This window comes from Perognathus longimembris, chromosome 2, assembly GCF_023159225.1.
Source record: "Perognathus longimembris pacificus isolate PPM17 chromosome 2, ASM2315922v1, whole genome shotgun sequence".
NCBI lineage: Eukaryota > Metazoa > Chordata > Mammalia > Rodentia > Heteromyidae > Perognathus > Perognathus longimembris.
The window spans coordinates 127,922,584-127,939,636 of NC_063162.1; the positions used below are offsets into that span (position 1 = coordinate 127,922,584).

The window sequence follows — 17,053 nt, forward strand, 5'->3', positions numbered from 1 at the left end:
TTTCAATCATTGCAATTAATGATCCACTGGAATGAGTATAAGAAAAAGCCAGGTATTATGATTTTAATGATTATGATTTTAATTTTAATATTAGCACTGCCTACTGGCATACTCAAAATGGTTTGACTGTGCTAATATGTTTTCAGGTTTCTTCAAACAGTGCATAACAGATCTTCAATAAAAGTTACAGTTCTTTCCTTCCTAGAAAACTAAAACAAAAACAATGAGAACATTATATCTAATCCTCAACCCAAATAACTCCTGTGGAATGATTATGTTTGTGCTTTGTGGCTAATTTAGTTCATGTTTTAAAAACCTTTAGAAAAAAAAATACAGTCATAGAATAGTGACTGAAAGGATATGTCCCAGCCAGCCCAGGGGACCATGTGGAGATAGTCACAGACAGGAGAAGAATGTTCATAAGGAGGTTTATTAGTGGGGCCATATCTCCCATGGGAGAGGGAGCAACATGGCATCTGCAACTTATCCAGGTGGCAGCTTCTCTTGGGCTAAAGGGGAAGTAGGTAGGTCTTAATAGTGAGTAGGAGTGGTCCATTAGGTATGGGTGGATCTGGGGGATAATGGGAGGAGCTGAGGACCTGAGGCAGGGGAAAAGCTAACATTGACTACCAACTTTTTATTTACAACATGCCCCTACCCAGGCTGAAACATTGAAATGTTAGGTCTTCTTCAGAAATGTTCACCCAAAATTAGAGACCTGTGTTGAATCTTCCTATAGTGCTTCAGCAAAATTTTTTTTGACAAGTTTGCTCAGTATTTCTTTTTGGAAGACATAAAGCTCTGAAACTGATTCAGTAAGATAAGCATTTAAAGGCAAAAGCTACTGGGTGGATAATGTCTGGAATCCTAGCTACTCAGGAGGCTGAGATCTGAGTCCCAAGGTTCAAAGCCAGCCTGGACAGGAAAGTCCATGGGACTCTTATTTCTAAGTAAGCATAAAAAGCCAAAAGTAGAGCTGTGTCTTAAGTGGTAAAGCTCTAACTTTGAGAAAAATAGTTTAAGGACATTGCTCAAGCCCTGAATTTAAATTCCAGGACACACACACACACACACACACACACACACACACACACACACACACACACACACACACAGATCGAGAGAGAAGAGAGAGAGAGAGAGAGAAACCCCAAACCCCAAACCCAAACCCAACAAAAAAACAAAAACCTCACGTATACCCTTGCATAGCTTTTAGCTACTTATGATTAATTTCCTTTTTTGAAAGTTATTCTAGTGGGTCTCCCACACTGTATCAACTCTCATTATGAAAATATCTGAAAACAGTACAGTAATTAAAATACAGGCTAAAACAAATTGTTAAAAAAAAAAAAGGTCTGAAATCCCTAATGGGTTGTATGAATGGGTGAATGTGATTGAATCCAAGTATTTCATAACTTGAAAATTTCAAGAGCATAATTACATGAAAGTCTTCTCACACTATTATCCAGTTATATCATGGTATTTAGTGGTAGAGCCCAGTGTATTGCTGGGATTAACGTAAGCACACATGGAAAACACAGTGTGGGTAATTTAAGCCTCCATACTTCCCAGTCATCTTCTAGGTGTCCTAGTAGAATTCTGATTGGTGTCAACATCAGAAGACTGCTGAGGAAAATGAAGATAGCATTCCGGTTGTTATCACAGGTCATTCTTACAGTGCAAGGGCTTTTACAAGTCCAATACTCATTCATTCAACAAATACTAGCTAAGCACAGCTAGTCATTCTGTGTAGCAAGTTTCATCCAAGGACTTTGTTTCTCAGTTTTGGTTATTGAATTGTCACATGTATTAATTGGCCTTATAAGACATGGCCTTGGACTCAAATTGGTGGAACTTAGTATAATTAACAAAGATGATATTAAGAGTATTTAGGTATATTAACTAATAGAGTATCTATAAAGCAGAATAGGACCAATACATATTTCAATCAACAAAAAAATCCTTGGTTATATTTTACAGACTGAATAGTCTAGTTTCTGTCAGTCATGGAAGAATATTATTTGGTATTTTAGCACTCCTACTCATTTCTTAGTGTTCTAAATTTTTTCTTAGATTCTCTTCTATACTACCAGAGAAGGATGAGACAAAATATGTATCTACATAGCTGTACTTCTGTGTTGGCATCATGAAATCTCTACAGATGTCTTTTTTTCCAGATGGAATTAAGTAATTTTCTGTTACTTTCAAAATAAAAAATTCGCTTTTTTTCTGAAAGCAATCAAAGATTCTAGATAGCCATGGTCTGAATTTAAACATGAAAATGTTTTTAATGTCACAGAAACTTACAAATTTTACAAACGGATTTCTGATAGAAGTAGCTTCTAGAACTACTAATTTTGTTTCTCAGCATAAATATTAGTAATAACAGTCAAGAGCATATTATAGATTATTTAAGTACAATTTACTCCTACTTTATGTTGAGAAATGTCTGGCTCAGAGCAATTACTTTTCTCAGTGGTACAGAGTTAAGAGGTAGTCTAAACCTACCTCTTATTTCAAAACTCATATAGTTAGCCACAAAGGTCAGATTTAAAATATTATTTGCTTTTTATTTTAAAACATGTTACTTTATGTCTTATAAAATATCAGTAATGAAAGGAAATGAACCTCAACAAGATACCACAGTATTATTATCTAGTTTCATTATCTTTATTACCATCAGAGGAAAAAAAAACATTAAGCTCTTCTATCTGAAGAGCAAGAAGAATCATCTTCTCTAGTAATTGGGGAAACATGGAAAAATGTAATTACTACTGCTTTTGGTGTTTTAAAAACTGAAAATCTTTTTTTTTTTTTTGGCCAGTCCTGGGCCTTGGACTCAGGGCCTGAGCACTGTCCCTGGCTTCTTCCCGCTCAAGGCTAGCACTCTGCCACTTGAGCCACAGCACCGCTTCTGGCCGTTTTCTGTATATGTGGTGCTGGGGAATCGAACCTAGGGCCTCGTGTATCCGAGGCAGGCACTCTTGCCACTAGGCTATATCCCCAGCCCCTAAAAACTGAAAATCTTGACAGATGAATTCATTGTGTGCCTCTCCACATGTGAGTGTGGATACATGTAATATTTAATGATTCTTAAATTTATTCTTGAAACCACATGTTTCAGAGAGGGTGCCTATTTTTTATTAAAACATCTACTAATGAGTATGAAATTTCTCCTGGTCTTCTTCCAAATATTCATTCAATATTTAACCAAATTTCCATTACCAGTTAAAATTTTAGAAAGGGAAGGTGTTACGTTTTTAAAGTAGGTAGCCGGTAAAGGAGAACTCCACGAGGTATTCAGGCAGGAAAGAAACGTTTATTACTGAACTGCTGGTCTGTGGCCTAGGTGATGCATGGCCAGAGAGAAGGGGCAACTCCCACTCACCCTGGCAGGGCAGGTCAGGGGAAGGAGGGTGTGGCCAGGTGGATTAGAATGTGACCTCAGGGAAGGGGGAGGTAACTGCCTCCAGGTATGCTGGTTACCCAGGTAACTGGGTGGAGACTTAACCAGGTGGGGGCATCTGCATGGAGTGCTCCTGGGGTGGACCTAACAGAGGGATTTTCTGTAATGCTTAGTATTATAATGTTATTATTCCAAAACTATGTACAGACACAACAAAAGAGAATTGTGGCCCACTCTCTTTGATGATCATCAGTACAAAATTTCTCAATAAAATCCTCACAGAATTCAACAACTAATTGAAAAAGATTTTATACCACAATCAAGTGGGTGGTATCCCAATTGTGCAAGGCTGATTGCATAAACATAATATGTAACCTAAACATAATCAAGAACAAGAATCACACAATCATCCCTATTCATAAAAGGCCTTTGACAAACTTCAACATCTATTTGGTCTGGGAGGCAATTTAATCACCTCCCCCCTTCTTTTATTCTATTTATGTTTTTATATTAATGGTGGAAACTAGGGCTTAGGGACCCTTATTTTTATTGTATTACTACCTTTTTTCCTCTTTGGTCTATCTATTATTATTTTCTTAATATACTTGGATGCTCCAAAATTTGATACACACATATGTTGAATATTTTCCATCTTTTCTTTGTTTATCCACCTAATGTCCATACCTGTCCATTTTCCATCTGGACAGAAACTTGTATTCTTGCTTTTGTTACTTGCTATATCTATATCTATATCTATCTATCTATCTATCTATCTATCTATCTATCTATCTATCTATCTATCTGTGCCTCTGACTGGTTACTCCCAACCAGTCCACTATCCCTAAACACTTCCTTCCTGTCCCCAGTCCAGTTATTCCTCCTTCCTTGTAATGGGCCACAATTGGGTTTATGTTCCAAATGGAACTTTTCTGGCTTGTGCCCACAGTGTGTTCTCCCATGTCGTCATGTTAACTGGTCCTGTAAACTTGTCAGCTTTTTGCCTGACCTTTTCAAAAGTCTCTTTTAACAGGATAACATCCCTCAACCAGGACGCCACCTGGGAACTTGCAGTTCAAGGCCATCCTCTTACTACACTGCTCTGCCCAGTGCAGATCCGGACCCTGAAGACCGCAGCCCCAGTGACTCCTTGATGTGCCCAAGCTGTAGGAGGTAGCCAGAGGAAACCATGACACCCATTGGCCCTGATAACCATTCTCGTGGAAATGATGAGGACTTTTACCAACCAAACAGTCAAACAAATACTTCTTGGACGGTACCAGGCCAAATGATGAATCAGAGACCCCTGACTACTTTGCCCTTTTACAGCAGGAAGTAACTCCAGAAGAAACAACCTCTGCCCATACTCCCGCCCTGGTACACTTCCTCTCTTATTAATAAACAACAAATGGGGGAATGTTAGCATTTCCCTAGCCTCAGGTCCTCGGCTCCTCCCACTAGCCCCCAGATCCACCCAAACCTAATAAGCCACTCCTACTCACTACCTACCTACTTCCCCTTACTCCCAGAGAGAGAAGCTGCCACTTGGATAAGGTACAGATGCCATGTAGCTCCCTCTCCCGTGGGAACTATGGCCCCACTAATAAACCTCCTTATGAACCTTCTTCTCCTGCCTGTGATTATTTCTGCAAGGTCCTCTGGGATGGCCGGGACATATCCTTTCAGTATTAAATCCTGGTACATAGTCTTTCATGTGGTAACCATAGATTTTATGAACACATTTTATTGCATAATGGCTGTACAAATCAGTGTGTCTGATGAGAGACAATTATTATTGGAGGATCGTTTTGAATATTGTTTTGCTCTGTTTCCAAAATTGACTTTGTGTGTGTGTGTATGTATGTGTTGCTCAATTTCAAGGCCCAGGCACTGTTTCTGAGCTATTTTGGTCAAGGCTAGTGGTCTACCAGTTGCAACTCCATTTCTGGCTTTTTGGTATTTAACTGGCTACAAGAGTCTCTTGGACATTTTTGTCTTTGTACATTGATCCTGAGATCTCAGCCTCCTGAGTAGCTAGGATTACAGGCATGCACCATCAGTGCCCAGAGAAAATTGACTCTTTTTAATACCAAGTGTCTACCATTTGATGATAATTATTTTCCCCAAGATAGGAACAGTGACTTTTTAGATGTACTTTTAAAAATACTCATAATGAAAAAATGCCATGTAGTTTTGGAATCAATTTGCATTTTTGTTATCTATAAAAATAGCCTTTTTCCATTTCAAGCTGGAAGAATTTCGTTTTCAAAGTACCTTTATTGCTTAGTATGAAAAGGGTCAAATCATAATCTATGAGCTTAATTTCATTTCCTATATTTTTTCCTTCTCTTCCAGCCTCTCCCATACCCACATTTGAGAAAAACTACAACTATATTTTCTGTGTTCCAAGTTTTTTTTCAATTTCAGCACTTACTATTATGATGCACAGCATAGTGAAGATTTCTAGACAATGAATATGTTCCTTTAATAGTAAAGATCATTTGGCCTATTAATACATTCAAATCCACTTTTTAAAAAGTTTCTTTTGTCAACTGAGGATTCTTTTTTTTTTCCTTTAGCAGCTCCTGTGAACTTTCCAACTTTGAAACCTATGCTCAAAAATACATCTATTTTTATCATCTGTCTATCTCACATTGTATTATTAGGGAAGAACTTTCAGTATGAATTTCATGAGATTGAACGGGTGACTAATTCCCATCACATGGAAGCAGGGTGAGTTTCTTAACACTTTCCCTGATTTCTGAAGATATTGTTTGTTCTGTGATTTGTAGCTGTACTGTAGTGCTATGTGGCAAAGCTTAAATATGAAATAATTTTAAAATAAATACTTTCATGACACTACTTCTGGAGTGCAGTGAGTGTTCTGTTTCTTGATGTAGGTGCTCATTACACATACAATTTTGGGTACTTGGTGAAAACATATCTAACTCGATACTTGGGATTTGTACCACTTTTCTTTAATAAAGTTTACTCTAGAAAATAGGACTTAAAATCCAATGTTTATTTAAGCTCAATTATGCTTAGCCTATTTTTCTACTTAACAGTTTATCCGTTTCAATTGCTTTATAGGAGTTCTTCCAGTAACTCAGGTTAAAACCACTAAACTGATTCTTGACTCTTTTCTTTTTTATAATATGTATATCAGTGATGACACTAATAGCATCTTCTCTAGACCTGTTGGCAAAACAGGGACCAAAATAGAGATATACCAATGCATACCTGGACCAGGACTCTAATACTGCACACGCCTCTCTCCCTCTGTCAGTAGTTGTCTTCCCCAGCTGCTCATGGTACATAACAAATCTCCTTTCTCTGCCCTTCACCATATCTCTTTATTTGGCATTCAGTAAAGAGTGACCAGACTTGATATGCTGACCTTTTAGAGTTTGTGCCTGGAGTCTAAATCTCCAGTTTCACATACAATAATTAAAAAAAGACAACCCTGTGGGCTCACTGAAAGAATCTGAAGACACTTGTGGTCTTTAGAACTTCAAGGACTGCTGATCTATATTATATAGCTTATATATTCTGAAGCTCTATAAAATATTAAGATAGTTTTACTGTTAGATACTGTCTTACTTAAGGGTGCCACACAAAAATCCCTCTGGAAGATAAAGTTGCTAATGCCTATAACTTTGTTAATTATTTTATTACTGTTATTGTTTGTTCATTATGTATTTTATGTCAAAATAATTTTCTTAAAATTGACTTATCTAAATATTTAAAAGTTAGCCTTGTCCTCATTAATGTAATAGGTCCTGTGGCTCTAGTAACCCCAAGCTACCATTACATAAAGTATGCTCAATCTCAGCCAGGATTCCTTCCATTTTTAATTGGAATCCAACCTTTACATATATTCTGTGCTTAACAACCTCTTTCCAAGATAAATCTAAGCACTATGAATATGGTTACCCCACTTAGTGAAATAAGCATTACACTTTGTTCTGTATGCCTTCATTATAAGGAGAAATCAGTATTCAATATATCATTAAGTATCAAAATACTAGAGAATCCTATAGTTCTTGTTTTATTTAACATCTTAGCACCACATGCAATGTTTTAGTCAAAACTGCAGTCTAAAAGGCTACTTCTCATAGACTGAAAGCTAGAATCAAACTGTCATATATAGTCATGGAATTGTGGATCCTACAGACAATATACAAGAAGGTAACTTAGAGAATGAGGGGCATAAGTGGCATTTAAGATGAAATTTTTATAGATAAAAAACAGGTATTGAAATTTTTCATGCTTTTAAGTTCTTATATAGTGAAATGTTATGAATCTTCAGTTAGATTTCAGGGTATAAATGTGCTATATTGCACATTACACCCTATGCTGATAGTTACCATTTTTGTGATTTTATGCTTAACAGAAGAAAATAATAGGAAAAATCTTCAAACTTCTCTCTTATAGTAAAATTTGGTAAATCTAAAGTTCCAAAATATACCAGATTGTAGGACATTTAAACCTAGATTTTAGCCCCAGTTCTACAACTAATTAGCTCTTCAACCTTCGGAAGGTTGGTTTTTATATTAGTTTGTTGAGGATGCCATAGTGAAGTCTTCCCACACTGGCAGGACTGGAAATTTATTTTCACAGTTTTAAGGCTACAAGACTGTTGTAAAGGTGTCACAGGGATTCTTTTTTGTCTACCATGGTCTTCATCTTCTGTGTCTTCCTTCTGTATGTCTGTGTCCACATTCCCTCTTTTTATAAGGACAACAATCATACGAGATTGGGCCCCTCCCAAGTCTCATTTTAACTTAACCATTTCCTTAAAAATCATATGTCTATAACTGTGATATAATCGTTTCCGTAACATGGAGTTCATTTCACTTAGCATCATCTTATGTGTTCATAAGGGTATAGCTATTGGGCTCTTGTGATCCACTGCTATGAGTTGCCTAAACCTGTACTAATTATTCCCAATAAGGGTGACCATAGAGTCTATGTTTCTTTGGGTCTGGCTCACTTCACTTAGTATAATTTTTTCCAAGTCCTTCCATTTCCTTACAAATGGGGCAATGTCATTCTTTCTGATAGAGGCATAACAGTTGTAACTACTTTCAACATCCCATGTGTATCTGTAGCTTCTATTATTGATGATGTTCTTGTATCACCTTCCTGTGGTTGTACCTACACTATCTCTATAATCTTATCTGAGTATATTGGAAATAACGTATACTGGTATTAGAACTAGGAAAGTGAAAGCGAATACCAATATTGTGAGACACAGGGCAATAAAGGCAAACGATTACAAAAGCAATACTTGCAAAACTGTTTGGTCTAAGTGAACTGAACACCTCATGGGGGGAAAGAGAAAGGGGGAGGAGGGAAGGGGGTATGAGGGACGAGGTAACAAACAGTACAAGTAATGTATCCAATGCCTAACATATGAAACTGTAACCTCTCTGTACATCAGTTTGATAATAAAAATTTGAAAAAAAATCATATGTCTAAATATGGTCACCTACTGAGTGATTGTGGACTATGACTAAAACTAGGACCAAAACTAGGACCCCAGGACCAAAGTCCAGGATTCCTGAATGTCCTCACTCCCCCACCCATATATGCCAAATGAAGAAAAATGAAGGGCAGAGAAAGGAGATTTATTATAGGGCAGCCATTGAAAGACAGATTTTAGCCCATCTTCCACCATCATACAAGATAAATGGGAGGTTAAATCTGGAGATTTGACTTCCAGGTTGAGAAACATTTGAAACAGTTCCAAATCACTGATGTCCTATGTTTAACTATTATCTCAGTTTTTGTTTCTAGAGGAATTCTGGAGAAGTTATTTATTTATTTTTATTGGAACAGAACACAAACGAGGTGGTCTTCTGAAATGTCAACTGTTTTTTTTAAAGGCTATAAGAAGACATTGCCTATTTGAGTAGTTTGCCTTCCACACAAGATGCTTGTCATTGAATCTTCTCTTTCCTGGAACCCAAGGTGACTCAAGGTACTACAGCAGAGAATAGTTCACATTAAAGTGGGGAGATTGGATCTGGCTGGCGTCATCTTGGCCACATAGTGGATCATAGTGGATGGTAGGGTCTGGCATCTTGTCTTCATGGTAGGATAACCACCCTCTCCCATGAAGTTATCCCTTCCCCAGAGAGGGAGAGCCTGAATACTTGGTGGCAGGGCCAGGAACTTGAATAATAGGTTACTAAACCTGTCAGTCCAGTGCCTGGGACTCAACTTTCCTATGACCCTGCCCCCAAATTGACTATATTTAGGCCTGGAGCAGCCATTGTGCCATGCCATGTATCTCTGGGTTGATGTCCTGTCTCCTGTCTCCTGGCTCTTCTCCAGTCACCATGGCATCGCAGTTTGGCTCTCCAATGGAGCTGAATTGGTTTGGTGGTATTGTTCATTTTTGTTCTTTCATTCCTATCCAGGCTTCTTGGCTCCTTTTCCTAACAGTATTAAGTGTATTTGCTGGCTGCTGTTCTTTGAGACAGGAGTCCACCAGGCAGTTGCTAGCCTTTTAATAAAGACTCCCAATTTGATCTTTCAAACTGTGGCTTCTCTTATTTTCTCATGACTGGATTTGCATCTGACTTACAGTACAACAATATAAGGGAACACAGATACCAAATTGGGAACTTTAATTCACAGAGCTCAGCTAAATAATATTTTAGGTTACTCCTGACATGATATCAACATGTGAATTTGGGTATAAATAATCTTTGGGTATAAATTATCTTTGTTTCTTCTTTAAAAAATAGAGTATTGGAATTTATCATTTCTAAAGTCCTTTGCCACTTTATGATTTGTATATAATAATGTACAGATTGCCTATTATATTTCATGTCACAAAATCACTTGAGTAGTATAAGGCTCAAGAAGACAAATATCAATAGGAATGTCTTGACATCATGATGTCATTATAATGTTAATGAAGACCATAGATGGTAAATGTTCATTTGAAATTTAAATAGTTGCAGCTTTTCATATGTAGTAAACTAAATCTAGCAATATTTGCATATTATGAAATGTGTAAATAATTGTTTCTTTTATTCCAATAGGACTCAGCAGGACATTCCAAATATTTTTCAAAATGTCCACTGATAGATGCTAAAGCCCAAAGACGTTTTGTTGAGACAACAATCATTAATACTATAATGTCATGGTCTATGGTTTGAGGATATATTGAGAGACATCTGTATTTGCAATTCCAATTAATATTTTCTGTGAGATTTTATAGCTAAGAATATATAAAATTGTTGATAATTTCTCAAAGTTTGGCTTTCCTATTAACCTAGCAGATGACAAAGCATTGTTTCTATATTCACTTGGAAAAACTCTGGGGCAAAAAGCACCTAATCATTCTCCATGATCCATAAACTCTTAAGATGTATTTTGGTCGAAGTTATAGTACCACAAAGGCTTTCAATCAGAAATGATCTAGACAGGATCGAGGATGACTGGGAACAGAGCGAGCAGTCGATGGTGTGTCCACAGACCCCCAGTACAAAGCAGGCAACCTGGTCTTTACCAAGATGAAGGTCTACCCGCAATGGCCCTCCCGGATTGATGAACTGCCGGAGAGAGCTGTAAAGCCTCCAACAAACAAGTATCCTGTCTTCTTTTTGGGTACCCACAAAACTGCATTTCTATTTCCCAAAGACCTTTTTCCATATAAGGAATACAAAGGTAAATTTGAAAAGTCAAACAAATGGAAAGGATTTAATGAAGGATTGTGTGAAATAGAAAACAACTCAAGAGTGAAGTTTACTGGATACCAGACAATTCAACAGCAGAGCTCTTCAGAAACTGAGGGAGAAGGTGGAAATACTGCAGACGCAAGCAGTGAGGAAGAAGGCAGCAGAGTAGAAGAAGATGGGAAAGGCAAAAGAAAGAAAGAGGAGGCTTAAAATGGAAAAAGTCCTATGTGTCAAAGAAATACTCTAAAACAGTCCCAGAAATCTCCAGGAGATGAAGATGATAAAGACTGCAAAAAAGAGGAAAACAAAAGCACCTTTGAGGGTGGAGACACCAGTAATGACACAAGAAACACAACTTCAGACTTGCAGAAAACCAGTGAAGGGACCTAACTACCATAATGAATGCCGCATATTAAGAGAAATCACAAGAAGGTTCAGTGTTGTCTATATTCTTGGATTTAATATGAACCTACACACACAGTCCTGTTGTCATTGGCAGCCCAAATTTGTACATCATCCATATTCCTGTTATGCTGGAAAAGACATTTTAACCTTTTTCAAGGTTATTGATGTAATTTCTTGTTACTTGGTTGCATGAAGTTGCAAGAGAAATGCTGATAAATACTGAGGCTTTCAACATGTCTAGGATCCTTTTATCAAGGCACTTAGGTGCATCAAGTCCTACCTTGGGGCCACTGTTGCCAAACACTCAGTTAAATATGAGCATTTTTACATGACCACTCAGCATAGGCATAAAGATAGGATTTCCTCTTTGATAGAACTGAGGGATCTAATTCCAACATACATAATACTGGTAAATTGTAGATTAAATTGTCCTTCCATTTTGAGGCTATGTGTAAAAGTTCAACCATATTGTACAATGTCTATTCTATACTAGAAATAGCTAGTCAACAGCTCACATTTCTCAAAATACATGGTGTATACACAAACTTGAGTTTCTATATGTGAAGGCAGTGAGTTTTCTGTGTTACTCCAAAAAAAGGCAGGGACCTATTCTTTTCCCCAGTACCAGTACACACTGAGCTAATCACTCAAGATGGATCCTTGACCTGTTCATGCTGAACTGAACTCAGCAATAGACCCATGGAAAGGACAGGGCATTGACTTTGCCTAGAGGCTTTGAAAATGAACTGTTTCCTTTTGGAACTAGAATTAGAATAGTTAATAGCCATCCACAAACCATTACTATGTGTACATGATTGTTGCTATTGTGATAATAGAGAACTTAATTTATTTTTATGACAGCTTATATTGTGAGAACGTATTTCTTCAGTTTGGGTTTTATTGATTCTATTATGCTCATCCTTCGAACATTTTTCAAGTATTCAAGGTCTGTAGTTGAAAAGTTTACTGTAAAAAAAAATCAAAAACAAAAAAAGTATTGTTTTTACAGAATAAATGTATTGGAATGTGAAAAAAAAGAAATGATCTAGACAAAGGCCTAATAAATTGACCTTATAGAGTTATCTAGAGATATCAGAAATGATCATATACATCTCATCCCAACACAATGATTTTATATGTCTAGGATAGAGTCCAAGTGTCATTTTTAAATAAAAATATTACACCATTCTTTCACAGTTACCATGCAAGTTTTTGACATGGCCAGTCTATCTGTGTTTGGCAGTTGCTGATAGAACCCTGGATTCATAAGCCTCATGATCTTGGGCTTTACCTATGAATCCATCACTTCCTGGAGCATTTAGGATGTTTAGTTTTAATCTCTTCATTTTCAGATGAGACATTCAGACCATGAAATTCATCTTTAGTCCTCGCTAAAGAGGCTGAGCCATCCTCAGTAAGTGAAAAGCAGCTTGACCTAGAGCTGCTTGACACTTGCAAAAGAAAGGAAGTAGAGAGATCAAGCATAATTGTTACTCCATTTGCATTGTTAAAGAAGTTAAATGGGTATTCAGTAAATACCAGTTATACCCAGAAACAAAAATTAAACAGAGAAAGAGTATTTTGATTGCTTAAATGGTTCACTGCTTAATTTGTCAGAGTTTTACTGGAATTGAAAACTCTATTTGTGATCACTAACTGCCAATTCTGCTTCTGCTTCTGTATGTCTGCTTGCTATCACATGTACTGTCACCTGTCTGTGGTACATGTGATTTTTACCCTATGATTACCTGCGAGTGGTACATGTAATTTTTGCTTTTAAAAGCCCATCCCTACAGAGGCCCAATGTTGTTTGTCATCATCCTGATCGTGGCGATCAGACGCTGTGCACAGCTAAACAAGAGACTCCTATCCTGATTGACTGGTGACTATTGTCATGGATTCGAGGCCCACCTGGGTATCTAGTATACGACACCAGAGACATTTTGTATCCACAAGTCATAGACACATACATATTCTAGTCTGACAAAATGACTATTTTAAGTACTGAAAAATATGACATAAACAAAATTAAAACATTAGATGATATATGTATGTATATATGTATATACATGTTTTATATATCAGGCATAACTTTAAATATGACCCAAGATATTTTGCACAATCTAGTTTTTATTAAGTGCAGTAGTCTCTTCTCATATGATTTCCTATAGTGGTTCTGTGTTGTTTTTCTATAATTTCATGCACATCCCTGTATGGAAGGATACACCTCAGACTTTAATCCTCCTATGTCTGTCTCCTGAATAAACTGGAATTACAAGTGTGAATCACCATGCCTAATTTGTCATTTATTTATGGTGAGTACATTAAAATTGCTTACTTACAATTATATTAAGACATGTGATGTGTTATTGTTAACTTACACTCACTATGCAGTGCTAAGAATACTCCATTCAAATAAAAACATTGTTTTGGTTAACATCTCTTCCTCCTTCTCCCTATTCTCTTGGCCTGCTAGCCACTTTTCTGTTCTCAGGTTCTACCAGATCAACTAAAATTGTGTTATACACTTGAAAATTGTGGAAATAATAATTTAGATTTTCTCACTACACACATATGCTTTCTCTCTCTCTGTCTCTGTCTCTGTCTCTCTCTCTCTTCCTTTCTCTCTCTCACACACACACACAAAGTATGTGGGTAGTACATATGTTAATTAGCTTGAGTTAGTCATTTCACAATGCATATGGATTTAGAAATAACATGTTGGACATAAATATACACAATATTTTTTTCAATTTAAAAAGAAGAAACATCATAATTTAGTGTGAGAAGTAATACTGTATAAGAGAAAGTGATTTTTGACACTGGAAATGCTTAGGATCAAATTCTTGCTGTGTCTACCATAGCACTTTGGAAAAGTCAGAATCTTTTTTTTTTTTTTTTTTTTGGCCAGTCCTGGGCCTTGGACTCAGGGCCTGAGCACTGTCCCTGGCTTCCTTTTGCTCAAGGCTAGCACTTTGCCACTTGAGCCACAGCGCTACTTCTGGCCGTTTTCTGTATATGTGGTGCTGGGGAATCAAACCCAGGGCCTCATGTATACGAGGCAAGCTCTCTTGCCACTAGGACATATCCCCAGCCCCAGAAAAGTCAGAATCTTTGAACAGCTTTGCCACCGTGTTGCTGTATTTAAACTTCAAAATTTGAAGTAATTCAATAAAAATTTGTAGGTAGTATACACTAGATAAACAGTCATCAATATTCACTATCTCATTTTCACATTTTCGTTTTCTCACGTCTGTAATCCTGGCTACACAGGGGGCTGAGTTCTGAGGATTATGGTTCAAACCCAGCCCGGGAAAGAAAGTCCAGGAGACTCTTATATCCAATTAACCACCCACAAGAGCCAGAAGTAGATCTATGGCTCCAGTGGCAGAATGCTAGCCTTAAGTAAAAAAGCTCAGCATCCGCATTCAGGCCTCCTTAGTTCAAGTCCCAGGACGAGGACAAAACAAAACAAAACAAAAAGCATTCAAGCAAGTATTACTTCTTCAGTGTCCATTGGGTGCAGAAGAATGCTTTGTTTTCATTTTTTTGTTTTCTTACTATGTTTTTAGCTTGCTTCCTGCATTATGAAGTAGAGTACAGGTTAAAAAGACAGTAAATTTGGAGCAAGGCAACTCATATAGTGGCCATTATGTGAAAATAAAACATAATATAAAATAAGTGGGCAATTTAGAACTAATTTTTAACTATATTAGTTTTTAACTAAATTTGTCTCCTAAATAGGGAAAACTAGAGACTCATGTTGGCAGTTTTAGTTTTTTTGTATGGATATGCATATATTACTTAATCAAACTGTAATTAATTAAACTGCATCTATTCTGAATCACAACATTGCCCAATTAATATTTCTCTTTATCCTTAACACATTTTCATCCTTTAAGCAGAACGCACTAACCCAAAACATTTCCCTTAAAAAGTAGTACAAATATCAGTTTTTCATTCCAAAATGATAGTCAACCCTAAATGTGGTTTTGCTTTTACTTTAATTATGCCTTTAAAACAGCTTTATTCATCTGTGGCTGTAGAAGAGTTCACATCTCTGTTGGGCCAATCCCCAGGGAGAGAAAACAAAACTTCCTGCCGCTGTCTTTCAAGCCAACTTTTATTAACTACAGCTTCAGACAGTTCATCCCAGGTCTGAACCCAGGACACATCTGGATGTAGTGAGCTAAACCTCTCGTTCTCTTCTTTATACGCCAAGACTGGTAGATTCCTGGGTGTGAAATGCATCATTATATATATAAAAGCTGTTATAATTGTCCAAAAACACAAGTCAATGAGTCTGGGGTTCTTATTGTTACTGGATTAAAGACTTTGTCTTTCAGAGAAAATGCAATTTGTTCCTGAATATATAAAAGGCACAGTATTATGCAATGGAGATGTTTTTTTATCTAAGAAAATCTGCTTCTGTTCTCAGTGTAAATCAATCAGATGCAGATTCTCAAAAAAAAAAAAAAAGGAAGAAAGAAAGAAAGAAGATAAAAAGAAAAGAGGAAAGAAAAGGAAAACCAATAGCACTATCTGCACTGAAATAATATGCAAGCCATGGTAAGTTATGAGCATATTCAATGCAACTGAAACATGGGGAAATTTTTAAACGCAAAAATGGGAATTACATAAGATAATTTGAAACAATAATCCTTAGTTACAAGGCTTAATAACAAGGGTGGTGCCAGTCTCTTGTGTCAACCTTGCAAAATAAATAAATAGATCTTTTAAATTATGAAGGGAGAGTTCTAACACAACTTTGACTGGCAGTAACAAAAGATTTCCATAACCACAACCACGTATACTGGCTTCGAAAACTTAAAGACCCTGGTTGGAGGAGGGACGGGTTAAGTGAAGAGGAAGGCATGTGTGTTCCCTTACCCCACCCTGCTCACTTTTCCACAGGAGTGGAAAGGTCCTTTGCCTCAGATGTTGGAAAGGTCCACCCAGCTTCAGATTCCATCAGAGATTTCCTTCTTTGTTGTTCCTACTTTCCACTCCACCCTCATAGTTTTCATAGTTCTTTACGTTTCATTGAACGCAAATTAACCCTCATGCATTCACTTCTATTTTTAACATAGCTTGTCTTACTAGGTAGGGTTTTCATTATTCTACTAGTTGTATTTCTGCACTTAACCTACTGGTGACTTTGGGGAAAAATTCCTACTCTTTCAGGGCCTTCCTTTCCTAGATATAAAATTGTAAGGGCGTTGGTTCTTCCTGGTAAGGTACTGAGAGGTTAAATGAGCTAGGAGAGACATTTCTATTAGAGCAGTGCCTGTTATGAAGGAAGCACCATATGGAACAAGTGCTACCATTTTTAATGGGAAAAATTTATTTCCATTATTCTATTTTAACTTTTAGCTTAGATCTTGAGTTTTAATTTTATAATTATCTTTCTTAGTTTTCTTTCTCTTATTTGGAGGCTTCTTTATCACTTTAAATCATGTTTGATTTAGTCTAATGTTATGATTCAATTTTTCCAGTAATTTAATTACTATTTTTAGAGCTTTCAGTTGGGTTTTGTTGATCCTTCTGTTTT

General features: G+C 36.8%; 1 pseudogene; it reads left to right on the plus strand.

Annotated features, from left to right (window-relative positions):
- The window catches only part of LOC125345495, a 28,823-nt pseudogene extending 17,336 nt beyond the window's left edge, over positions 1-11,487 (plus strand).
- Positions 11,488-17,053: the final 5,566 nt, after the last annotated feature.